Source organism: Mustela nivalis (genome assembly GCF_964662115.1).
Source record: "Mustela nivalis genome assembly, chromosome: 14".
Taxonomy (NCBI): Eukaryota; Metazoa; Chordata; class Mammalia; order Carnivora; family Mustelidae; genus Mustela; species Mustela nivalis.
The window spans coordinates 47,090,253-47,116,024 of record NC_139033.1 but is presented as its reverse complement, the minus strand read 5'-3'; the positions used below and the strand labels follow the sequence as shown (position 1 = coordinate 47,116,024).

The 25,772-nt window shown below is 43.5% G+C and overlaps 1 protein-coding gene and 1 long non-coding RNA gene across 4 annotated transcripts in view; one reads left to right on the top strand and one right to left on the bottom strand.

The window, feature by feature from the left end:
• The window catches only part of LOC309847832, a 64,374-nt gene extending 43,572 nt beyond the window's left edge, over positions 1-20,802 (bottom strand). For 2 of the 3 annotated variants that reach the window (XR_014302659.1, XR_014302660.1), the window contains exons 1-2: positions 20,515-20,802; positions 17,195-17,328 (exon numbers count right to left, since the gene is read on the bottom strand). This is a non-coding gene — a long non-coding RNA (uncharacterized lncRNA). Of the gene's footprint in view, positions 1-5,765; positions 5,834-17,194; positions 17,329-20,514 lie in introns of those variants that run through there. The other variant, XR_014302661.1, reaches the window with a different exon arrangement.
• The window catches only part of SLC14A2 (solute carrier family 14 member 2), a 414,760-nt gene that overhangs the window by 113,129 nt on the left and 275,859 nt on the right, over positions 1-25,772 (top strand). The window lies entirely within an intron of this gene.

Genomic DNA, 25,772 nt, shown 5'->3' with positions numbered 1-25,772 from the left:
TAAGGAATTACAAATTTTAATCAATAGTCTTTAGAGTAGAGATTAGAGTTAACACCTATGTACCCATTATGTGGTCTATGTCTAATGCATTTTGAAGCAAATTACAGATAATATAAACAGATGAAAAAGAATGTGGCATGGATTGTGGACAGTGGAAGGCCCATCAGCTGACCAGTAGATGTCGAAAAGAAAGGAAAGAACAGGTGTATGGACAGGTTTTTGGCAGATGGGTGATGTGTTGGATTACAGGCTGAGCAGGTTTGATGGTGTAGCCTATGGGTAAGGTGATCATATAATTTATCAAGAGTGAGAAAAAGAAAAAAAAAACTGGAGAGTAGAAATGGGCAGTATTAATAATAACGCCAAAACAATCAGGGTACTTGGGTAGTTCAGTTAGTTAAGCGTGTGCCTTCAGCTCAGATCATGATCTCTGGGTCCTGGGATTGAGCCTCACATCAGTCTCCTCTCTCTGCTCAGTGGGAAGCCTGCTTCTCCCTCTCCCCCTGACTGCCATTCCCCCTGCTTGTGCTTTCTTTCTCTCTCTCTGTCAAATAAATAAATAAAAACTTTAATAAAAAATATTAATAATGCCAGAACAACAGATATTAACTGGCTCTGTCCTAGGCAAACCAAGACATATGATCAACTTAGCTATGCTCAGTGCATTAAAGGACAGAGAAGACATGATTAAAGCTGCATTCTGTGAAGTCGGGTCTGTCCGACACCTCTGGCTTACCTGGGCACAGCAAAGTTTCCTCTGGGTGATTTGGTAGGTCACAGGGCCTATCTGGGAAGAAATATCCCTCTGACTATCCTTTGACTGTTATCTCAGACTTGTTGATCTGTCGCCAGGGTGGTGCCTTATATTCTTAGAGCAGCATTTCAGGATCGTGTTTTGCATCTCCAAACTTTGGCTTATCCAGAAGCAATTACACAGTGGTAAAGAAACTAACTCCCTCTCTGTTTTCCTTATGTGACTTTGGGCAGTCACTTTTCTGGGCCAACAGATCAGCAGGTATTTTTTGAGAAACTACTTTGTGCTGGTGGCAAGCTTTTCCATATGCTATCTCATTCTTCCTAGTAGCCTTGGGAAGTGTGTGGGAGACCACATGACCTGTCCATCCACAAATGAAGGTGGGTATAAGTATCTACCCTACTTTCATTCCGAGTGTATGGAAGGTAAAATGAAGCAAGAAGATCCTTGAAAAATTAGAGAATTGGTTATCCTGGTTATGAGGGTAGAATATCTACCCTCACTAAGGTTCAGGTTAGCATCCTTTGGACTGTTTGTGGAAGAGCTGATGGAAAAGTTCCACCAATGTAGATAATTTAAGGTATATTTGTGAGCTCTGGGTCCTAAAGCTGTTATGTTAGGTGGTAAAAATTAGAATACAACTTTCTTGGTCTCTTGGATGGTAATGATTCTGAATTAGAAATGCTTTTCCTGTGTAGTAATTGGTAGACTGATAAAAATACAAGCCATAACCACTGTTTGTTTGAAAGGGGATCCTGTGGTATGGGGAAAGCACTGGTATGGAAGTCAGATACCAAAAGTCCTAGTCTTTGAGTTGGCCTTTAATGCATGTCACTTTAGGAAAATCATAACATGGATCTGAGTGATACCAACTCTCGCAACCTGTTAAGTGGTCTATGATGTAAATATGTGTAGTCAATGAATGATTATATCTCAGGTAAAACAGCCCCATGACAAACTTTGATAGTGATACTGGTAAACTATTCTGAGTCATCTTCCTCATCATCCATTTCAGAATTCCCCCTCAGACAGAGAACGCAAGGATGGATTGTTGAAGGTTAGGCTATTTCTTTCTATTTCTTTTTAAAGATTGTGTTTATTTATTTGTCAGAGGGAGAAAGAGCACAGGCAAGGGGAGCAGCAGGCATGGGGAGCAGTAGGCTCTTTGCTGAGCAGGGAGCCTGATGTGGGGCTTGATCACAGGACTCGGATCGTGACCTGAGCTGAAGGCAGAGGTTTAACCCATTGAGCCACCCAGGTACTCCTAGGCTGTTTCTTTAAAGGAACAGATAACTGACCTAGACTGCTAATTTTTTTTTCCAGTATCCAGCCTCAGTCATCTCTCACATGTATTCATCCACCAAGCATCTACTTATTGAGTACCTGCCACTTTCTAGGCACTGTTAAGCACTGTTGAGTCAAATGGAAAGCGTAAAGGAACCAAACAACCTTCACAGAGTTTATAATCTAGTGGAGTATAAAATACAGTTGATTCTCATCATGTATCGATTTCATATTTGTGAATTTGCCTGCTTGCTAAAATGTATTTGTAACCCCCAAATCAATACTTGCAATGCCTTTGAAGACTTTCAGACATGTACAGAGCAGCAAAAATTTGAGTCACCAGACATGCTCTTCCCAGCTGAGTTTGAATAATTTGTTAAGTTCTTTCATACTGTAAAAAGTATCTTTTTTGTGGTTTAGTTGGTGTCAAGATTTTTTTTTTTTTGCATTTTTGTGCTTTTTGTTGGTGAATTTACTGTTTTAAATGGTCCCAAGCATGGAGCTGAAGTCCTGTCTAGAGGACAGGCACTTTAGAGTGCAAGGCACTTTCCAGTGCAAGAAAACTGTGATGCACCTTATGAGGAAAGCAAATAAGCTTCCTTCAGGATGGAATAACAAACAGTACAGTTGTCTAAGAGATCCATGTTAAGAAATCAGCACTATATATTAAATAAAATGTCTTTAGACAGAACCACCTATAAAACAAGATCATGTATTCATTGATTGACAAAAACTGTGACCAGAGGGTCATAGGAACCTACCCTGCATTTCCCTTAGAAACAATAGTTCGCTATTCTTTAACTCAACATGAATAAGGGGAATTGACTGTACTAACCGACATTTTTTTTTTAATTTTTTAAAAAAGGGGGTGCCTGCAGGGCTCAGTTGGTTACGCATCTGCCTTCAACTCAGGTCATGATATTAGGGCTCTGGGATCAAGTCCTACAGTGGGCTCCTTGCTCAGCAGGGAGTCTGCTTCTCCCTCTCCCTCTCTCCTTCCTTCCTGCTCATGCTCACTTGTTCTTTCTCTCAAATAAATAAGTGAATAAATAAAATCTTTAAAAAAATTTTTTTAAAAAGAATGCAGCCATAAGCAGTTGCTGGTACTATGAGGTAAGGGTGAACAGGTGATACCTTGCTGGACAAAGGAGGCTTAGCTGAGCTATGAAGGAGAAGAAGGAGGGAACCAGAGGTAGAGTATTGTGGGGGACACACAGAACGGGGAGACCCACCTCCACAAAGGAGAGAGAGAGAGAGAGAGATGGCAAGTCATGTGACGAGGAAGGAGATTAAGGAGGGAGAGCGTGGTTTAAAGTCAAGGTCAGAGAAGTGAACAGGACCAGTCGTGCTGGGCCCTGTAGAGTTTTAATTGGTGAACAAAAGGACATGATCAGATTTATGTTTTGAGATAGCTTTGGCGAAAATGCTCTCTTTTGAGAGCAGTCAGAGCAATTCAGGGAGCCAGAGAGAAGGTTATTTAGCAAACGTCCTGTAGAAAAATGGTGCCTGTTTGTACCAGAGTGTTGATGATTAGGATGGAGAGAAGCAATTATTTGAGACATGCTTAGGAGACAAACTGGGCAGGATTTAGCAATGAACAGAATTGGAAAGGCAATCAAGAATTTATCCTAATTCCAGACACTTTCCCATGACAGTGTGTTCCAGTGCTTAAACTTTGTCCTTGGGAGAAAGAACTTCTAAACCCACTTCTTGATATCATATCAAAGCAGGTACCTCTCAATCTACCAACCTTTCTATGTAGCCAAAGGCCATTGAAACATCCTTTCATCAGTCTTTCTTTGAGATCAGAATGTCCCTGGTCTCCAAAGCCCTGATGAGTTGCCAAGTCTGACAGTCGTTAGTGTCAGAAAACTGGACATAGAACATAAATCTCACAGATGAGTAGTGCCCCCAAGCATAGGTTACTTTACCACTTTTCTTCAAAGTAGTCCTATCAGATTGTCCTTTGGTGCTGCTGAAAACCTTTGTGATTCTGTTGCTTTTTTAAGAAGATTTATTTATTTATTTTAGAGGGAGAGAGAAAGAGTGAGTGGGGAGGGGCAAAGGAAAAGGAAGAAAATCTCAAGTAGACTCATGCTGAGTGCGGAGCCCGAAGCGGGCTCAATCTCCCCACCCAGAGATCATGACCTCAGCTGAAACTAGAGACAGATGCTTAACCAACTGAGCCACCCAGGGAAACCTCTATTGCTTTTTCTCATAAGCAAAGCCCTGATCAAACTCCAAGAGAAGCACCACACCCACCCCCACAACCTGCTGCAAAGCTACCTTCATTTATCAAAATTTGTTTAATAACAGCTCTCCCTGCTCTGAGAATCTACATCTGAAATGAGCCCCACAGAAGAGCTGGGTGTTTCTTATTTGGGCTACATTCTGACTGTCAGCATGTTGGTTCAAAGGGTCAGGGGCAAATCAATAATGCTAGGGGGCTGGAATGCAGCGATGATGGTCCCTTATTGATACTAATACTGCCATGGCTGTTCCTGTTTTCCTCGTGTCACCTTACTGTCCCTGTATCCAGTGATGCCCTGTGACATCACAGAGCACTTGCAGCACAGAGCAAGAGAACACAATTCAGCGTCTCTTCCATCCAATTAAAATGTTTTACTATCTTTCCTTTTTATCTCGCCTTTGTAATTGGATTCCCAGTTTCTCAATTTTCATGGCAGCAAAGGGAGGGGGAAAATGATAGCAAGTATCTGATAAAAATAAAATGCTATGATTTAATTTCTGCTGAAAGAATTCTCACTCCCCTTTATGAGGCCTTTGAAAGGGTTCCCAAGTCCCTGACCCAGTCAGTTATGGCCTTGTGGTTCCTTCTGGTTATTCAAAAGGCCTGAGAAATTCCAGGTATCATGAGATCAAAAAACTATAAAGTCATCTCTATACAAACTGCACAGAGGATCCAGAAGGGACAATTTGCGAGGTGATGACAAGAACAGATTTTGTGTGACAGCGATATCTGATTCTATGAGACCTCAGGCATCCTGAAACTATAGTTCCCAGGGTGGGGATCGGCTCATCCTATAAGGCTCTCCTCTCCTAAGAAAGCAGACATTCATGATGAAATCTGCACATACAAACAGCTACAATTTGCTGGTCCACTAAATTCCATAAGCTATAATATTCCCATTTTGTTCTCAGGATTAAAAGAGTCGACGTATGTTAGAGCCCTCTATGTAATTCTCTAGTCAAAATTTTTCACTATCTTTGTTGTTATTGTTGTTGTTGTTGTTGTTAAACTTATTATGTCCGTAATGCCTGGAAGAGTGTCCTACACATATTCTTTACTACATAAATATGCACTGACCAGTTCGTTGATACTTTACTTCACCCCTATACTCTTCTTCAACATCCACTCTCTGACACCAACTCAGTGTCCAGCAATTCATTTCAGTTCTGGCTGAATCTATTCAACCAGATTTGGTAGAGACCCCACAAGTTAAAGGCTCAGTCCCATAAGACTGCTCCCACTTCAGATGCTCACCACAGTGTGGTCCCAGGTAACCCCAAGCATTTGTGGCTGCTTAAAAATTTGGGGCTGCCAACAATCTTTTCAGGCTCAGTAATTCACTAGTAGAATAACTCACAGAACTCAGGGAAGTTCTGTATTTATGAAAACCAATTTATTATATAAGATACCAATGAATAGCCAGATGAGGAGGTATATAGGGTAAGATCTAGAAGAGTCTTGACAAGCAGGTATTCTGGATGCAAGAAGGAAGAGACAAATCCCAGGAGTGTTGCCAAAAGGATGGATCCAGTAATGGTTTCACTCTGTGAAGATCCAGAGAGATTGAGAAATAGATAAAGTCATCTGGTCAGGAAATGAATGTAGTAAGAACAACTCCAAAGAGCATATTATTATATCTTTCTGTGCTTATCCTTATAAAGAAAGGTAGAATTGGTTGGTTTTGGCATTCACTCATTCACTTAAAAATACATAATCGAGAACTTACTCCATAGCAGGAACTCTGATTGGTGCCAGAGAGATGGAGAAAAAAAGGCAGAGGCTCTGCTCTCTAGTGATGACTCTTTGTGCGTCCAGCAGTCAGATGGTAAGTAGAGAAGCCCAGCTCACACTGCATCATGCACATGATGCCCTCTGGTTCTTTACAGAAGCACGGCTCAGTATATTTTTGTTCTATTACCCTGCCATTTCCAGTTCTTGAGCAAACCAACCATCACCTCTGGGCTGAATTTGTGAGGTTGATCCGTACATATCCTTTAGTTCATTCATACAGTGCTCTGTATCATTCCGTTGCAGGACCATTCTGGTTTATTTACTCAGTCTTCTCTGACAGAACTGTGGGTTTTCTCCAGTTTTGCTCTATGCTGTGATTCATATATGTGTATTCTTGACCTCACTCTGAGTGTTCATCTAGGGAAAATTGCTGTCCAAATTAGTGGTGCTAGTTTACACTCTCATTAACAATAGATGAGCGATCCCATTGATCTGCTTCCTTGCCAACACTTGGAATTGTCAGTGAAATGATTGCAAATATCATGGGTGAGACACTGTATCTCACTATAGTTTAATCTGCATTTCCCTCATAGTAAGAGTTGAACTTCTACTTACACATTTATTGTGATTTTTTTTTTCCTCTTTTGTGAACTGCATATTCATGTTTGTCTTCTTTTCTGTTGGGTTGTGTTCTTCTTTTTTATTTTTACCAGTTTAGAAATATATGTGCTAAGTATCAATTTTTTGACGGTTTTATGAGTTGCAGATATCTTCTCTGAGTAGAAATTTTCTTTTAATGGCATCATCTTCTTAATGACATTTTTTGATAAATTAGAGTTTTGAAATTTAATATAAATATCAATATTGAAAAATCCTACCTACCTTAATTTTTGCTGACATTTCCTTTTAAAAAAGAGTTTTGCTTTTCATATTGAGATCTTTATCTGACATTGATGTGTGTTCAGGGAATGAAGTAGGGATCTAATATCTGACTTAATTTTCTTTCCATTTGGGTAATCAGTTATCTCTACTCCCAAGTATGGGACAATCCTTCCTTCCCCTGTGACTGTTCAGGGTCACCTTTGTCAAAGATCAGAAATCCAGAAAAGAAGAGCATCTGTTTCTGGCTCTATATCCATTTCTCCTTCATCTGCCCTAACTAATACCATGGTATTATAATAACTATAGTTTACCGGAAAGCCTTGACACAGGGAGGTACATTATATTCTGATTCTTTGGTCCTCTTGAATCTTTAGTTTAGCCTTTTTCTTTATCTACTTCCATGCCCTACTTACCATCTACTCAGTCTTCAAGACTCATTGTAAACATAAATACGACTACAGAGCCTTCCCATGACAGACCATTTAGAATTATTGTATTCAACTCCAAAGTCCTTTTAGCAGTTTTGCCTCCATGACAGCACCTTTCAAGACCTGCCTTTGTTCTCATCCCATTGTCCTGTGTGCCCCGGCCCAGTTCCCCCACACTCACAGAGCTATAAGCTCCCTGCAAAACAAGGTCTCATGCCATCATTCCCATAGCACTTCAGCTGAGTGGGAAGCCCGTAAGAGGCACAGATAGACTTCACGAGTTGAGGCTCTTTGCCATCATACTGACAGTGATGTCTACACTGGCACACCATCCAGAGCACTGAGATGGTTTCTCTGGCAGAAGCTTCCCTGCTCCTCCACCAGATCTGAGATGTACTGGCCCACAGCCTACAGGAAGCCCAGAGTGGACGACATGACTTCGCTTTGAAGTTCTGGTTTGTGAGATGCCTATGGAAATTATTTACAAGGTTTAAAATGCGCATCCACTATTTAGTCCTTTTACATGTTCATATACCTTTAAATAAAAATTTGGACTTCTCCAAAGCCTGGTACCTAGTTCATCTCACTTGGACTAGATGACAGTAGATCTAAACACCCAAGTGGCAAGCCCAGTCCTCCCGTGAATCCCTTAATTCCTCTCTATCTCTGGGCTTCAGTTTTCTTATTATAAAATAAACATATTGTACCAGGTCTGTCCTAAGGTCACTTCTAGCACACCATGTGGCTGTGATTATGATCATGGTCCCCACTGTTCCTCCTAAAGTTCTAATTCTACTGTTTCAGCCTTGGCAGCTCTGGACCTCAATTATTTCATCTGTCACAGAAGAATGTTAGACTCAACAAAGTCATTATCAATTCTAAAATGCTGCAATTCTATGTGCTTCATAACTGGTTTGGGAGATGGATAGGACAGTAACAATTTGCTCTAATTTATAAAGAAACCAATACCCAGAGAGGTTGAGTGGCTTGCCCAAAACCACACTATTAAAAAAAAAAAAAAAGAAAAGAAAAAAAGAAAGAAAGAAAGAAAGAAAGAAAAAACTGATAGCTCAGGCTCTAGAAGTCTGGCTGAGGCATCTGTTTTCTGTATCATTCTGTCTCCCATTTCCTTTACATTCAGGCCAGTTATGAGACTCTATGTTCCTTTTGCATGACTAGTCATAGGATGGTTTTAGCCCCATACTTTGAATTCAGAGCAACTGACTGGAGCGCTAGGACCAGAGGTTTTCATTTGTGTCAGGCTCCTGACCTCCTGTGTCAGGGATGAACCTGTTGTTGCCTCAAGAGAAAAGATTGGACTTATGATACAATCCATACTAGATTGAGGTAGTTTATAACGGAGTCTCATTACGTTCTCAATGTCTCTGTGCTCATTTTGCTTTTGTGCTTTTAAAAAAGGTGCTTCGTGTTCCCTGTCCATTTGGACACAGATCATATTTGGAAGGACTGTCCGTTCACTGGGAAGCTTTGCCTGATCAAAAACACATGATTCAGTCTGGGGATGATATCAAATGGGAGAAAAGCCACATAATGGGGAGTACATGGAAACGTTCCCAGGCAGAGGAGAACAGCCACATGAGACCTTTGCAGCATACCAAAAGTGGCGGATTGGGCCTGTTGACCATGTCGCACAGAGAGAAACTGATTCTGTTGTTTAAAACAGGTTGCTAACAATCCCCTTTTCCCTATTCTGTGTTTTGATTAGCTGGACACATCCCAATCTCCTCCTGGGGATGAATGGAAATATATCAATGGGCCTCCTAGGTGGTAGACCAGTGCATCCATTCCTGGATCAGCATAGCAAAGATCAAACAGAGACAGGCAGCAACAGTTGTCCGTGGGTTACACCATGCATTTCAATTCTGACTCATCGTGCAGTGAATGCAGTGAACAGGGAGACTGCATAAACATTACCCCTCTTGGCGTCAGCACTCTCCTCTCCTGGGCATTTCCCCAAATGTTTCCCTAGAATTATCCAAGGTGCTGTCATCTCTAGATTGTAAAAAATTAAAGGCAAGAAGTGGAACATAGAAGAAGATTAAGAGAACTAACTAGGCATAACTTAGCTAAATGAAAATGCCAGGGGATCTGAAAGCTGCCTCCCGGTATTTTGTGTGCCTAGGTAATTTGGCAAAAGGCAACATCTAAATCCATCAATGATGGAAACAATGACTGCTTAAGGTAGGGGAAGAAATCAGAAGTAGTCAAAAGAAGCAATTTTATCAACTTTTTATTGAGCATCTGCTATGTGTCCCACCGTGTGCTGCATACCAATGAAGAATTGAGACAAAAGCAAAACAAGTTAACAGCACCCCTAGGGAAGGACAGCAGAGCCAAAAAGACAGAGCACATACCTTTGAACCGAGTCCAGAGAGCAGATGATATTCTAAGAAAGGTCAGGGCAAGGAAAATCCCCATGACCTGGGGTGGCCAAAAAGCCAGAGAAATGTGTAAAAACCTGATTTAGAGAGTGTTGTCTCCAAAATGAGTAAATGTTGCTAAAAACCATCCTGGATAAAGCCCCAGAATCACAAGGTATGTCACTGAGATGCACTGAACGATTGCTATTTCTGATTTCTCTGATTCCCGGGAACACCCTGTGGCTCAGATAGGGTTGATTGTAAAACAAATACGCTCGCAGCCCAAGGTCACGGGAAGAGCATGTTCATCACTGTGAGGGAAACTCCTCCGAAGGAGGCTGTCGTTCAGTCTCCCAATGGCAGGACCAGCATAGCTCTGTGTGCTTGATAATTAGGCGGCTCAGTTCAATTCCAAATATCTGGGCGACGATCGATAGTGGGAGCATGAGGGGTGTGGGGCTGGACTGGTTTATGTGACGGGTCACACATTAAGTGTCTAATTGATGTGACTTCTCTGGATGTGGCAATGCCGCTGACACACACCACTTTCCTATTACAAGGCTTAATGGGTCATCTTTTGATTTCTGCCTCACTCCCAGCTTCGTGTTATTTAAATAAAACCCTATTAGGAAATTTATTTATCACAAGGAAAAGATTTATCTAGGAAAAGAAATCTACTGAGACACAGCAGTTCCCTCTTCAAAGGTGCCATAATAAAGAAGACAATAGCAATATTTTTACTGTTTAGGTCGATACAATTATAGGATGGGAGAAAGCAAGGAGCAAAGAGTATAAATTTCACACTCAGTGACCTAGTAATTTGTCAGTCATTTTCTGCATTAAACCAAATGCATCCACTGGGACTAGGGGATACCAGAAAAATGGCACTCTTTTTTGCCTAAACATGTTCCGAATTCCATACCATCACCTCCTTTATGCCCCTTCCTTCCTCATCTTTTTCTGTGTGTGTTAAATTTTAAATTGTCTTTGTCTTCTCAGTTCCTATGGCTTTCAGTGAGAGTTCTCTTTAGTCTTTTATTCTCATACCAACTGGCATAAAAATAATTTTCTCTTCACCTACCAAATGAACATTTTGTATTTCTTTGTTGGAAGAAAAGAGCCTAATGTGGGGTGGTGAAAAATCTTCACATTGACCAATTAAACTTTGCCCACCGTGGGAAGAGAGGGCAATCCCATTCTTCTTGGGTTTCCAGCCCACATAATCTCCATTTTTTTTTCCAACATAAATTTCTTCACTATACTTACTCACTTTTTATTCAGCAATGAATGCCCACTGTGTTCTCAGCCAAGTTTTGGGTCTGAGAAGTATATAAAAGAGGGAGAAGGGAAATTGTTCCTTCCCAGAGCTTGCAGTCTGTATGAGGGGATGAGACAGACACACATGGAGCATAGAACTGAGGACACTGTGGGAGTAGAATGGACAGTAGATGGGAGAAAGTGAGTAGGTGTGACAGTTGTATCCAAGTATCAGAAGGACAGTAAAGGGCAAGGAGGAGTAGATGTCATTTGGGGCCTCTGGGGAACACGAATGGGATCAAAGCATGGGATCATCAAAGACAGAGATGTTAGGCTGACATGAGGAACACTTCTCAATCCAGTAAGAGTGGAGTCATCTGGCAAAAGAAGGTGAATGACATCTATGAGGGCTATAGTCATAGAGTTACTGCACTGGACAGGTTGTGGAACAGGGCCTGTTTAAAGCCCATGTTCTCTGATGTGACAAATATGTGCTTTAAGAGTCTACAGAAGGAACACATTTGTGAGGGCATTAGTTATCAAGGCAGACTTCAAAGAAGAGGTAAAAACTGACTTAGTTCCTGTGTTAAGAGCTGAACTTCTTGGGAAGATGTGGGGAAGGTGCTTCAAAAGAGGTACAGCACACATTCGGCTTGTGCCCACACTCCTCTACACCCACTGTTTCTTATAATGCTTCATCCAAAGAGCAAATTTACCTCTTTTAGGCAGAGAGAAAATAGTTCATGACATGTTCATCCATCCTACAAAGTGAAGGAAGAATCACAGGAAGGAGACTGTTTTTAAGTCGATGCATTTATTTTTTTTTCTTTTGTCTTTCCAGTCATCTATTTTCCTGTCTTCTAAAACAGCTTACTAAGGATCTAGATACTAGGGCCCAGGGCTAGAGTATGATGATGTGCAAAGACAGACCTGGTCCTGGCCCTCAGAGGGTTTATGGTCTACCAGGGGAAAAGACATTAGCCAAGTAATGCAAGATACAGATATATTTGCAAATGACACCAATGGAAAATACAGGAGGACCTGAGAAGACTTAAGAGACAGTCCAAATACCAGCTGCAGTGGAGATAGAAGAGGCTTCCTTAAGCAAGGGATAGTTGAGCTGAGATCCAAGGTTAGGGGTTGGTATAACAAGGTGAAAGTTAAGAGATTCAGGAGTTAAAGAGAGGAATGTATTATTCCAGGAAGAGGGAACAACATAAACACAAGAACCACATATTCAGGAGACTCAAAGAAAATTCTAGGAAACACCAGTGATGGTACCTACCCGCAATGGTGGGAAATAACTGAAGTAGGATCATGATTAGAGATACACAAGAGCATGGGGGTAAACTGATGAAATTTGGGAACCTGAGATTTTTGCAAATAGTACAGTCCTGCTTTGTACAGTTCTTTGGGAAGATGGGGAGATTAGGGTTCATTTCATAGGTTAGTTGTGTTACAGAAATTATTTTGGATTGGGGTCCATTTGATCTGTTTTTAGCACAGTTCTCATGTAGGCCCAGATAGAATTTATAGATTAAAATTGCAATTATCTCTTTATTATCCATGCATTCATCCTCCCTAGTAACTTGGGCCCATAAATGATTTTCCTTTCGACCATGTTAGTAAGCCTCAGTAAGACAAGAAAAAGAACATAAAGATGTGGAAGAATCCTGAGCTAGATAGCAAGGAGGTGGATGTATTTGAGAGTCTGAGTATGGTAGGCATACATAAGCCTATGACTAGTGGGTTCGTTTCACACCTCCTTTCAAGATTAAACATAGGTCCCCGGATTATCAGTCTTTTGTATCAATCTACCTGTGGCAGCTTAGCCTAGCTTTATTCTGAAATCTTAGAGATTCGTGTCAAACGGACAGACTAAACAATTTGCTAATTGTTTTCTCCTATCTGAGATTAAAAATATTTTTAACAAGATGAATGGGGACTCTTTCAAGAAGAGCATAGTAAGTAGAGATGATGGGAATTATTTGTTCTCAATTCATCTCCTTCCATTATGAGAAAGAAGCAAAACTCTTAGCTTTATCTCTTTAATATCTAAGGCACTTGATGTAATTTTTGGAGGGGGTAGGTTTGAGGTAAGCTATAAAATGAATGAATAATTGTTCTCTTTAACATCAATACTAAGTAAATATAAAGACAAATTACCTGTGCTATAACCAGTAGAAGTCGCTGATTCAAGCTTATCTCAGCTATTGATGTTCTCTGGCTCACTAGTCCAACTTGTTAGCATTCTATTTACCTAATCGATAGTCTTCAAGAATCCCTGGTAAATCAATCAGCAAAGCTTCTAGTCATCAGGACCAGGCCGATTTCTGAGGAGCCTTTGGAAATAGACAGGGACTGGATGGGCTGGCTTCTGAGTATTGGTGTTAAACAAAGGTTATTTTGATTCCTTCCTCCATTCACCTTTTCAATCCAACCTGAGTAATGTTGACTGTGTGGCCAATGCAATTTCTCTAGCCAATGCTAGAGAAAAGCCATATAAATAATAGTTTTGATTTGTAGAGGTTCCCAGTTGAATAGAGCAGACAAACATATAAGCATATGCTCAGATCTCCAAGGGATACTGTACCTGAGTCCTGTCTGGTGGAGTTGGAATGATATCCCCAAAGTTGGTGGCACTTGGCTATCTAGTGGGGTGAGGTTAATGCCTTGGTAAAGCCACTGCTTTGGTAAAAGACAGTTTCCATAGAAATGGTCAAAGTGAAATTAGGAAAGAAATGAAATTTCCATAATTTTGCCCTTTGCACTGCCCACCCAAACCCTCACTCCTGCTTTGGCTCAACCTCCAGATTATCTGTGGTTCTCCCCTCTCCAATCCCAAAGGATTTCCAGCAGCATATACTGGGACACATCAACTAAGGTCACTCGCTGAAGCATGTCAGTGACTGATCACTTTGATGTATTTTTTTTAAAGATGTATGCTATGTTAAATAGATCATATATTGATGGAACTGAGGAAAGATACTATCATGGAGCAAACACTGAGGCTGACCTGACCTGCCTTGGAGACTTGGAGACCGGGCCCTTTTACCTTCTGGTTCTATAGCTTGGGGTGGAGAGATGCTCCTGCATTTCTGCATTAACCTGCATTAATTCTGCATTCATTAATTGAGTCCAAATGCCCTAGTCTGTAAGATCATACCTGTCTCTTGCAGGGAGACAAAATACACAAAGCACAGGGCCTCGAACGTTGTAGGTATTCAGTGAAGGACAGCTTATGATGCTGATACTGATTCACATCTCACACAGATGTAGAAGACTGTCTTTTCCAGGCTGCCAAGGTAGACTAGAGAGAGGAGGCATTTTTGGATAGGAAGCACAAAGACCCCTGCCCTCTGCTCACACTGTCAGAACCCCCATAATGCTTACCCTGGCTTCAGACAATACCTGGGTCCCAAATATCTAAGAATTATTGTCTAAATGTTCCATTCATCTCAGAGCACTGGGTGGGCTGACCAGTGAGCTGACCAGGTTCCACTACTGGGGAACAGTCAGGGCAAGCTTACCTCTAAGGAAGCAAGAATCAAGGAAACCAGAGAGCTGAATCCCAACCAGCACGCATGGGAGGAGCTGGCTGCCGGAGACAGAAGCAGCTGCCATAAGAGACGGGGGGCAGTCCAGAACTGGTGTGAACTCCTGAGGGATGTTGTGGTAGCTCTGATGGAGAGGAACTCAGGGCTTTGTGAACATGTCAGTTTTCTGACTACACTACAGTACACCAAAAGTATGGCTGTGCTCAGCATGCTGTTACCTTCTGTGCTCAAAAAGCCTATGTATCCTTGTACATATCCCTTGCCTTCTCGAGGCCTTATTAAAACTTTTATTAGGAGCAAGTGAGATCATGGATATGGAACAACAAAGTCATAGCTGGAGAAAATACAATGTAGGCTGAAAGTCTGGGTGTAAAGAGATAAAGATACAGATTAAGAATGATACAATAATTAGTGGTCTGAATTAGTGGCTCTTGAACCTGGCCAGCTCTTACTAGAATTAGCCAGGAGCTTTAATAAAATATAGACCTAGTGAATCAGAATCTCTGGATGGTGTTTGGGGGGCAAAGCTTTTTTGAAAGTTCCCTAAGTAATTGAAATTATCAGCCAGATTTGGGAAGCAGAAGTCTGGGCCAGGTCTTGGGTCCAGGTGCATGAAGCCATCAATCCTATAGATTCAAGTGTCTGGAAACCTGGGGCCTGCAGTCATCTGGACCATGACAAGGACACTATTATTATGTGGCAGGGAGGATGATGGGGGCAGGCTTCACTAGCTTATGGATTTTATTTACTTGCTTAATTCTAGAGATGTGGGAGCTACAGTTCAGGATGTTGGAGAGGCTTCGTCTGTAGGTTTGAGGAGAGAGAAAGCTATATTTAGGATGGAGAGCCTTGGAGGAACAGTTGACGGTCACTGCCAAGGCAAGCAGATTTTCTCTTCTCATGCTCTGACTTTCTCTCCCGAGGCAGTGGGCTTGGGACACAATTTTTTTTTTTTTTTCTTTTGACCACTGCTATCCGGACAGGTTAAGAAAACAGAGTTTGAGGGAGAAATATGATGGAATTACAAGAAGAGGGAGAAGAATAAGAGTGTGTGCATTTTGATTTTCCTCTCCTTCACCCCATCCTCCACAACTACAGTCATAAGAGCAAGGAGAAGCCATAGGTGCCCTGAGGAGAGTAATGTTCTCAGGTGTGTAAGGAGACTGGCTTGGTGGACTGACAGGATCCTGGAAGAAGCTGTTTTTACATTGTAGTGAAGGGCTTGACCTGCCACATCACAGAAGACTTCTAGAAACCACAGCATAGGAAGAAAAAAAGAAAAGGACAGAGAAAGACATGATAAAGTTCGTGAATCAGCATAGATGAGAGGGTAAGAGCACCATAATTCCTCAGTCAAGGTATTTGATTGTGCGTATCTTCAATTTGAAAAAATAATAAAAAAATAAACTCTTTGAACGGGAGAGAATGAGAGAAGGGTTTAGTCGTCTATCCTTTGTCCCAGTGAAATGCCAAAATGAGAATTCCACATTAAATTCTCCCAAGAGTCTGAGCTACAACAAAGAGTATGCTTCAGAAACGGAGGAAACAGTAGAAATGGACTTTATCTCGCTGGCCAAAGCCTCCCTACTCCTACAGGCCACTCTTCTGGAAGCAGTGCCTGCTTGTGTTCAGATGAAACTTGGAAGGGAAAATGGTGAGGATTCTCAGAGCCCAGTTGTCCATCAGAGGGACATAATAAAACACTGTATCATAAAACTTGTCTTGGTTTAAGTAACCTTTCTTCACCCATAATTAAGTGTATAATGTGGGACCAAGATGGCACAACATAGAGAAAGTACTGTGAACTGCCAGGTCCAACTCTGGCTTCTAACACTTCTAGTTATATGGCCTTGAGCAAGTTAATAAACACTTGGATACAAGGATACTTACAACCTCCACCTAGAGTTCTGGAGAGAACTAGGTGATAGAATGCTTATACAGTCACTCTTGACCGTGTCTTGGGTATAGCAGGCAGGCATCAATAGTATGCCTTAAACAAGATGCCAGTTTACTAATCTGTGATCCCTTCAAGTTTCAGCCAGTTATATTTATTTCTCCCAAGTCGCCTGGATTTTTCTGCATATAGAAGGTCACAATTGAGTCTAAGAAAAAAAGTGTTGTTTGAGGTGAAAGGGAAGCGTCTGGTTACATGAGCAGACCAGAACTCCAGGCATGAACTAAAGGAAGGCCTTTCTAGAGAGTGTTTTTTGTTTTGTTTTGTTTTTTGGGGTTTTTTTTGTTTGAAGATTTTTATTGATTTCTTTGACAGAGAGAGACACAGTGAGAGAGGGAACACAAGCAGGGGAGTAGGAGAGAGAGAAGCAGGCTTCTCATTGAGCAGGGAGCCGGATGCGGGGCTTGATCCCAGGACCCTGGGATCATGACCTGAGCAGAAGGCAGACGGCTTAATGACTGAGCCACCCAGGCGGCCCTCGAGAGTGGTTTTGAGCTGAAGTGAAGAGTGTGCGGAGGTGGGAGATCAGCTTGGAAGATAGGTCAGAGACAAATTGTAAATCAGATAGGAGACAGGGCCCACTTCAAGCATTGCTTCCAAAGTGGCTCTTCAGGGCGATGACTCCAGCTCCTACTTCCCATACTACGCCACCCCCAGCCCCCCACTCTCTTCCTCTTCATTGCCCAGTTAATGCCCAGCCTTTTGGTTCAGATACCTGTGGGGTAGAGGGCCCCAGAGCCAGAGCCTTTCCTTCCTGGGAGGAGATAGGAGCACCAGGCTGCATACTCCCGTGCCTTCAGCTCGCCAGGGTGCACCTCCACGATCAGGTGCTTATCTCCAGGTGTTCGCCTGAAGGGAGGTCATGAAAAATCAACACCAATCAGGGCAGTTTCCTTGGAAGCTGAAATTATCTTGCAGGCATCTCAGAGCAGGTGCAGGGCTATTTTGGGCCAGCAATCACTGTGTGCAGAGGAGGGAGCACCACCTCTTCTCACAACAAGGCAGCAGCCTAGAGAGAGCCAATTATGGCAAGCCGCTTCCAGCCCCTTCTGTCTGTGCCTCCAAATCCTGCCACGCAACCTGGTACAAACCTGTCTGACCACTGACCACTGACCACTGGTGAGGGCGTCTCTCCACCTGATGAAATGGTAGGGGGCTCGGGTGCCTGATCCAAAAAAGAGCTTGTTTTGCCTACAGGAAAAAGTTTACAACTCTTAGCTTAGAAGTCAAGGCTGCCAGTCTCCAAACTCAAGGTAGTCTCCACTCAGAATCTTTGCCTACATTCCACTCTTGCTCTTGGCCAGCCCAGACCCTCCACTACTATCAGAGGATGTTTCATTTTAATCAGATATGCTTAGCCTGCCTCTGGACCTCTGCCCAAGCTACCCCTTACCTCCTTCCTTTCCGGGTAACCTACTCTGTTTGATGTATCATTTCTCCAGATTCCCCTTCTTCATTTAAAGGGTACTGCCTCCCCTGATGGCCGCTTCAGCCCCGTGAAGGTCTCTTCCTTTTCTGCTCTGCCACTGTTGGAACCACACAACCTAACAGCACATCTCTGTGCATGCCTTAACTGGCAAGGATGGCTTCCTATACAACCCGCAACCCCTTGGAAAACAGAAAATGACTCAAGGGTTTTCTACTTTTTGTGTCCCGCCACAGTATCTGGGACTGAAGTCTAGGCATTGAATAACTTACTAATTCAATTTCTTTCCTAATTCCTGAACCTTCTCTAGGTCTTAGCTCACCCCTGGCCCCAAAGAAATGTCCTCTAGCCACTCAAGTGGTCAACACTAGTTACATTTATAGACATCCCAGAGTTTAGGAGTTCACTGTTTTTTAAAAGCTTCTGGTGGTTTGTCTTGTCTCTCCAAATAGCCCAATTCTGGAGACAAGTGCCCTGTCTTATGTGGACATCCTTACACCTCACCTCAACCCCCAACTAACACAGAAAGTGAGTGCTCCGCATGTGTTCTAGTTGCCTAAAGGCTATCCAGCTGGTGATCTCGTTTCCAAGGAAGGGAAGCACTTGGAATGTAAACTGATTTACTAAAGTACCTGCCCACCATTCTTGCCTTTTAGAAGCCAACAATCTAAAAATATGCCACAGAGAGAAAGGGCACACAGACAATTGGAAAGCTAAGAACCAGGAGCAGACAGTATCTAAAAATATCAGGGTTCTGAACAGAAAAGGGAGGCTTCATAGTGTTACCCACTGAAAGCTTCTCCAAAGCAAGCCTCTCTCCCTCTCTTTCCCTCCTCCCTCACCCCTAAATTCTTCACTTTTTTCTATTCACTCCCTCTCTTCTAGTATTTAAACCTTTAAAAAGTCAAAACAGAATCCACTGGGCAGCAGGCGCCCACATCCCTCCCTGCTTGTTCTCTCCCCAGAAACTGGGTAGCACATTGTGCAGCTCCTGTCAGATCACTGAGATGAAAGTCTCCCTCCTTCCTCTGAGAGCATTTGGTGCCCTTCTGATGCAGTACTGATGAAGTCAGTGGTCCTGCACTGCACTCATTGCGTGTGTGGTGTTCGCCCTGATTAGAGCACAGACCCCTTCACAGAAGCAGCCACATCTCGTTCACCCCAGGAGCAGCAGGACACAGTGCCGTGGTGTTGGTATAAGAAGGTGGTCTTTTGCTAAAGGAATGAGTGAGCTAGCTGTTCTTTGAAACCATGATTCTCTCTAGGACCTTGACAGCCCATGGACACACTGATATTAATAACCACATTTTGGTCCCACACAGCTCCCACCTACACCAGACAGTCTGTCACACATTGACTCCATGTGAATCAGGAATGGAGGAAAGGGGCAGACCTACAGACAGACCCTAATATAAAAAACAGATGGGACAGGTTAAAACGTCTGGATTTGGCAGAAGTCTGCTCTGCAGAACGCAGAGGCTCCAGAGCAACAAGGGGGGCCCAGGGCTCTCCGCCTGGATGCAAGAGGCCATCTGAGGAGTGAGAAAAAGCCAGAGCCAAGCACAGCCCTGCTGCTCACTCTCCCTTAACCAAGTTCATAGTCTGCGTTTCTGTATAGAACTTAATCTAAAGAAAGTCTCCCAGTAATTAGAGAAAAAGCTAGGTTACAAAAAGCTTCCTAATTACTGCTCCATGAAACAACATGCCACTGTTCATGCCCACCTTCTCCGTGGGAGCACCCCTGACCGTAGTCCCTGGCAGTAGTAGGTCAGTAGCCTTTGTGGCTATGAGCTGCCCTCCTCCTACTGGTGGAACTGTGGAAAGTCACCTTCCTTCCTACTTCCCTGCAGCTCCCCACTCCCCCCCTCCACCGCTGACCCCCTCAGGCCCTCCTGCACCCCACGCCTTCCACACGTTCTCATAAAGGTTCTGCATTATCACGAGGGAGTAACCGAATGCCAGAGACCCTCCTTGGTCTCCGAGATGGAAAACCCCACTGTGAACTCTAGACAGGCAGAGGAAAGGCCCAGTCCCACTGTTAGACGGTTAGGCTGTGGAGACTCATGTTCCACAGGTGTCTGCATATTCAACAGGTTTAAAATACCACATTGCAAGGCACCAGGCCAGCCACGGAGGCACGTCTGGGTCGGGCTGTATTCAGTCCAAAGTAAGGAGAGCGTGGTTCTGCAGTCCGACTCAGCGAGGGGGTCATCCCCCCAAGCTACCTGCAGAGTGCAAAGCCAGCACTGCAGAAACTGTGTTTTCTGAATAACTGGAATAGTTTCAGCCAAATGAGAGTAGGCTTCCCCTCCAAGGCCAGTATTTAACTACCGTCTTCCCCGGTTGACGTGCCTCCGGCTTGTGCTGAAGCTGCTCCCGCCAGGCTAGGGACGGAGCTGCTGTAGGGCCCAGAGCTGTGTGGCACCAGCTTGACCGCATCCATGTGAATGGAATCTGCCCTGGCCTGGCATTTCTCTGCCTGCTCGCACCCATTCCTGCTGCCCCTTGCCCGCCCCTCTCCCCTGAAACCTCCCCCCACAATCAAGAGCGTTGTATTTCCCAAACCCCATTTCACAGCTACATTGTTTTATAAGGCCCCTCCAAAATACCTTGAATAGTCCCTTTTTATGGTTCCCATTTTCTGAAAACTCCAGCTGCTCCTCTGAAACCATCCAAATCTAATTAACCGCGTAAGCTGGAGTTAGGGAGAGCGGCTCACTTTCGGGTCCTTAGCATACCCATTCAGGCCTTCTTTCAACATGGGCACAAAACCAGGAATTTCTAATAATTGTATCTATGGGCTTGGAAAGCAAAAAAAAAAAAAAAAAAAAAAAAAAAGAGAGAAAAGAAAAAGAAAGAAAGAAAGCTGCTAATAAGTAGGTCTGTGAAAGCAGGGAGATCAGCACCTCGCATGAACTTGGCAGCCTGGCCCCGAGAACACTTGGAGACAATGCCGTTGGGGGATCTAAAAAGCTTAGCCTCCTGACTCAAATCTGGTGAGAACGTACCCTGGCTGTGAATAGAGATCCGAGTCTCAGCTCTAAATTGTCCCGGCTCAGACTCATTGAAATGTCTTCTCACAGAATTAGACAAGAAGGGGGCCGGGAAAGTTTGCAGAATATCAATGAGGCTGTGCTTAGAAGTGGAAGATGGAGAAACGCAGAGGTTGATTCTGGAACACCATGGATTAAGACAAAAGCAGCATTTGGGTCTTTGCCAGGTGGCTCTTAATGGGAGGGACTGTGCTACGTGGGGAGCCAGGAATGGAAGCTGCCTGCACATGACCTACCTCCTGCGGTGTCATGCCTGGGCTGAGGCCTTGGGAAGTCACCTACTCAGTCCTCACTGCTCCTTTAACAGATGAGAAGGAAGTGTAAGAGTGGGGACTCGGCTTCAGCATGCTGCCCTCACCCCAGGCTCCCTGCCTCTCTTTTGTTGTTTTGCCAGGCTGTCTTCCTCACCGTTCAAATTCAGTCCCCTCCCTTGCCGAAAGAGGCCAAGTACAAATAAATATCTGTACCCATCCTTCCAGACTTGTTTCAGATGCCAGGACCTTCCCCAGTCCTCACCTTGCACCCATTCCATGGCCCCTTCCCCATACCCCCCACCATGTCCCCGTATCTTTCCTGTACCCCCATGACTGTATCATGTACTTATGGTGCCCCCATGATCCTTTATGCTTAGGAGATAATTAATAAACATTGCTGGAACCGGCTACATAACTAATGAAAACCGAGTCTGGGATTCAGGTCTCCCAACTCTTAAAATAAAAATTTCCCTGCACTATCCTTCAAGGCCTTCCCCATGGTTGGTCGATTTACTTATTTCCATCATTGCAAAGGTGAAAATCAGGTAAGAGTGAGAGGGTGGCAGCATTTCTGTAACAGTGGTGTGCTAAAGATGGACGAAGTAAAAGATGAATTCTTCTGTACATGAACATATATACACGAGTATGTGTACCTATGTTACATCTATAGGTGTGGGTGTGTATACAAAGGTATAGATAGCTATGTATAAGGAGCAGGAGTGATTGTATCTATAACAGAGAAATTACAAGTAAGAAAACCATTTTCTTCTGGAAAGGAGTCAATGGTCTCTCATTGTAAAGAAGAGCCACTGTAGGTTTTTACAAGCCGCATAGATTAGGCAACATGCAATTTTAGAATAGTGCTTGGCACCTAGCAAGCATGACACATTTTGTTCATTTTTATTATCAATGTTGTCTCAAGTCATTTTTCCAGGAGCGGGAATGGGTTATCTCATGAATAGGAATTCACTCACAGAGCCTCCCTAGTTTTTACTGAGAAGACCTAAAGCACCATTCTCTCCTCATACCTTTTTGCTCTTGGTGACAGTGGTCCGAAGCCCCACTGTAGCCCCTGATGTGAAGGGTGACAGACCCAGAACAGAGTGAAGCACAAGATTTTTCAAGCCATAAAATCTTCAAATGAAATCACAGGCAGGTAAACAAGTAAAGAGGACCCTCTCTCCCCTTTGCCCTGTTCCCCTTCCACTCAAACCCCAGTAGCCCCAGCAGGACGCATAGACTTCCTAAGCCCCCCGCTCAGAGGAGCGCTGTACAAAACCTCTGCTTCCTTCTCATGTCCCAGCTTTACAGTTAGAAGCGGTAGGGCAGGGATGCCTTGGTGTCTCAGTCATTAAGAGTCTGCCTTCGGCTCAGGTCATGATTCCATGGTCCTGGGATTGAACCCCGCATCGGGCTCCCTGCTTGGTGGGGAGTCTGCTTCTCTTTCTCCCATTCCCCCCTGTTTGTATTCCCTCTCTTGCTCTGTCTCTCTCTCTCTTTCTCTATCAAATACATACATAAAATCTTTAAAAAAGAAAGAAAGAAAGAAAAAGAAACAGTGGGGCAGGTCCCAGTTCTGCCTTTTTCTAGCTTTATGGCCTTGTGAGATCATTGCCCTAGAGTAGTCTTTGTAATCTTGCCTGGAAAACAGTCATTACAGGTACTTCCGGCTTTATGTATCAAACAATGTGCATCATCTTGTGGCGCATTGGATCACCAGACACAAAGTGGGACATATAACAGTGAGACCTTTTGATCTTGATAGTCTTCTTTGCTACTCTGATTATTTAGGGAAGAAATAGAGGATAAGAGACAGTTTTGTGCCCAGTGTCACAGATCCCAGGTCACCTACAACTCCCTACCTTGGGGCTCTTCCCCCATCTGACTTGGGTTACATTCTTGGGGAGAGGAAGACATCTGTCTTTGGAAGGGGGGTGATCACAGACTCTAGAGCCAGAAGGACTGGGTTCAAGTCACAGCTCTCTCACCTGGCTTACAGTAACCACTATAGCTGTTAGCTATTGTTATTACTATTACTATCGTTACTTTTAATTGTTTTTCCAGGATTGTGAATGGGCTCGCTCTTGTGCACTCAGCACACAGAAATTGTCCACTTAGCCAGTTTAGGGCTGCAACTGGGGCTAGATTATCCCATGAACAGCCTAAGCATGTACATCCAAGCAAGGGAATAAAAAAAACAACAACTAACTTCAGTAAGCTTAGTTTTGTAACTAGAAAATGCCACCAGCAGGGATAGAGTGAGTATAACTATATGTTTTAGTGTTTCCTTTCCAAAGGACTTACTGTGAAGCAGAGTGCCCTGGAGGAGAGAGCAGAGCACAGCTGCCTCCCCAGTCAGGAGTCTGAAGCCAGCCCCTCAGCCAAGCTTCTCTGGCTCCTGAACTCACTAGCCACAGTAGTCACCAAAATTGCATTGGCCTTTCTGGGCTTAGCTCCCCACTTCACCCAAAGGCCTCCTGCTTGGTCTCCCTCCACATTTGTTCTCCTCCCCTTCAGTCTCCTTCCCAGTGCATGCTAGCTGGATCAGCTACAGGAAAGGTTTTGGTGAGCACAGACTCTGAGACCTGTCCAGCTAGATGCTACCAGATGTGGAAGCCCCTCTCGATGATGATAGAGACAAAGGCACTAGTGTAGCTCATGCCAAGGACCCCTCTGTCACCTTCCCCATCTATATCAAAGACAGAAATGTGCAAGATGGATTTCAGCAGAGTGAGCTAGAGAATTCTCTCTCACTTTCCACCTTTCTGTTATGGGTCCTTCTTATTCCTTTAGTGCCTTCCCCTTTCCCACCACCCACTGGCTGTCCTCTGGCTGTGCAGGAGAACTGGCCACACCCTTCTGGCTGGGCTATACCCCCACCTCCCCAGGACCTTAGACTGACTCTGTCTCCTACTTCTCCCCCTCCACATGTACCTGGTGTGTGTCTCTCATTATTGGGAGGTTGGCTCGGCTGGTGTCTGGTAGAGTACTTCTGGATTCAAAAGCATTCATGGTGCCCAATAGATTCCTTCTGCTTCATCAGAGTGGTCTGGGCATCTCAGAATGGAACAGAGTTTATATATAAAGGTAGAATGTCAGGCCAAGTACTGGGCCAGTGGGAGAGCAGTTTAAGGACAAAGGCTGGGACTTGCTGGTGTCCTTTCAAATCACATGGCATGCTGAGGCCCTGCGTGAGGAGTGAGGAGGAAAATCTGTCAGAATCACAACTCCATTTGACTGAGGGGCAGGAAACTGGTTATCCAACAGCATGTAAACAGAAAAGGGTGTTGCTTTGACTGAAAATTTTCATTTGATTTTATATTTTGGATTCGTAGCTTTGGGATTTTCAATTTTGGGTAAGAGGAATGTTAAAGCTACAAGGAACTTGGGAGATTTTGTAATCTACCCTCCTCATTTTGCAGAGGCAAAAATAATAGTCCAGAAAAGGGAAATGACTTGACCAGGGTCCCACACTGAGATGGTGGCCTATGCATTTGGGGAAAATTAACAAAATTTTACAAATGTAAACTGGAATAAGGTTTCTTCTACATTAGAGAGAGAATAAGGCCTCTTGCCTCAATATATACTTCTCCTTAGTTTTTAGGTTCTCAGAAACTAGCTGAATCTGGCAGGCCCAAGAAAACAACAACAAAAATAACCACATGTGAAGAATTACCATCTTTGGATATGAGAGATGATCTGACTATGGTATCTGTCACCCCAATGATTGCCAGCATTGATTTGGCTGATCTGGCTGGCTGGGCAGGTGTCCCCTTCTTCTCTCTCCACTCCAAGTACATCCCTCTCAGATCTGTGTGCTTAGTGGAGAAGGATAATCTTCCCCAATAGAGGAGGTTCAGTCTTTGGTCAAGAATACATGAGTGGATCTTCTCTCCTGATAGAATCTCCATACAAGCTCTCAAGGTCCGTTTGTAGGAGAACATAGGGTAGACAAGCTTCCAAGACTCCAGATACATCCACAAGGTGCTGCATGTATTGGTCTGCCTTTCTTAACAATAAATAAATAAAGGATGAACAGCGTCCCATTTTAAATAGCAAATTGATTAAACAATGAGCAAGCAGACTGGAACATCATGTCAGCCTGTGGCTTGACATTTTAGTGACCTTGTGACCTCACAAAAGTCACTTCCCTATTGGTATGCTGAAGCTGACTCATACCAAGCTAACTGTGCTCATCCTTCCCCAATTCCAGTTTCAGTAACTTCATGTTGGTAGCTTGAAATTGGTCATGATGGAAGTATTTACACCATGGAAATCAGCAAATGCTACAAATCAGAGCTTTTTGTTGACGTTGAGCTGGTTCATCAGCTTTCTTCCTTCCCAGGGCCCCTATTTACCCTGCTCTCATAGGCTATTTTGGCTCAGCCTACTTCTTCTGGTTCCTGAGTTGAGGAATTGTAATCAGAGCAAAGCGGCAGCTCTTTATTAGAGAAAAAGACACTGGAAGTTTAATCCTTTTTTTGATTAATGAAAGGCAAATGTTAGGCTCACTGGTTAACATTTTGGATCAGAAACATCTGGGTGGCATGGTCCTTCCTG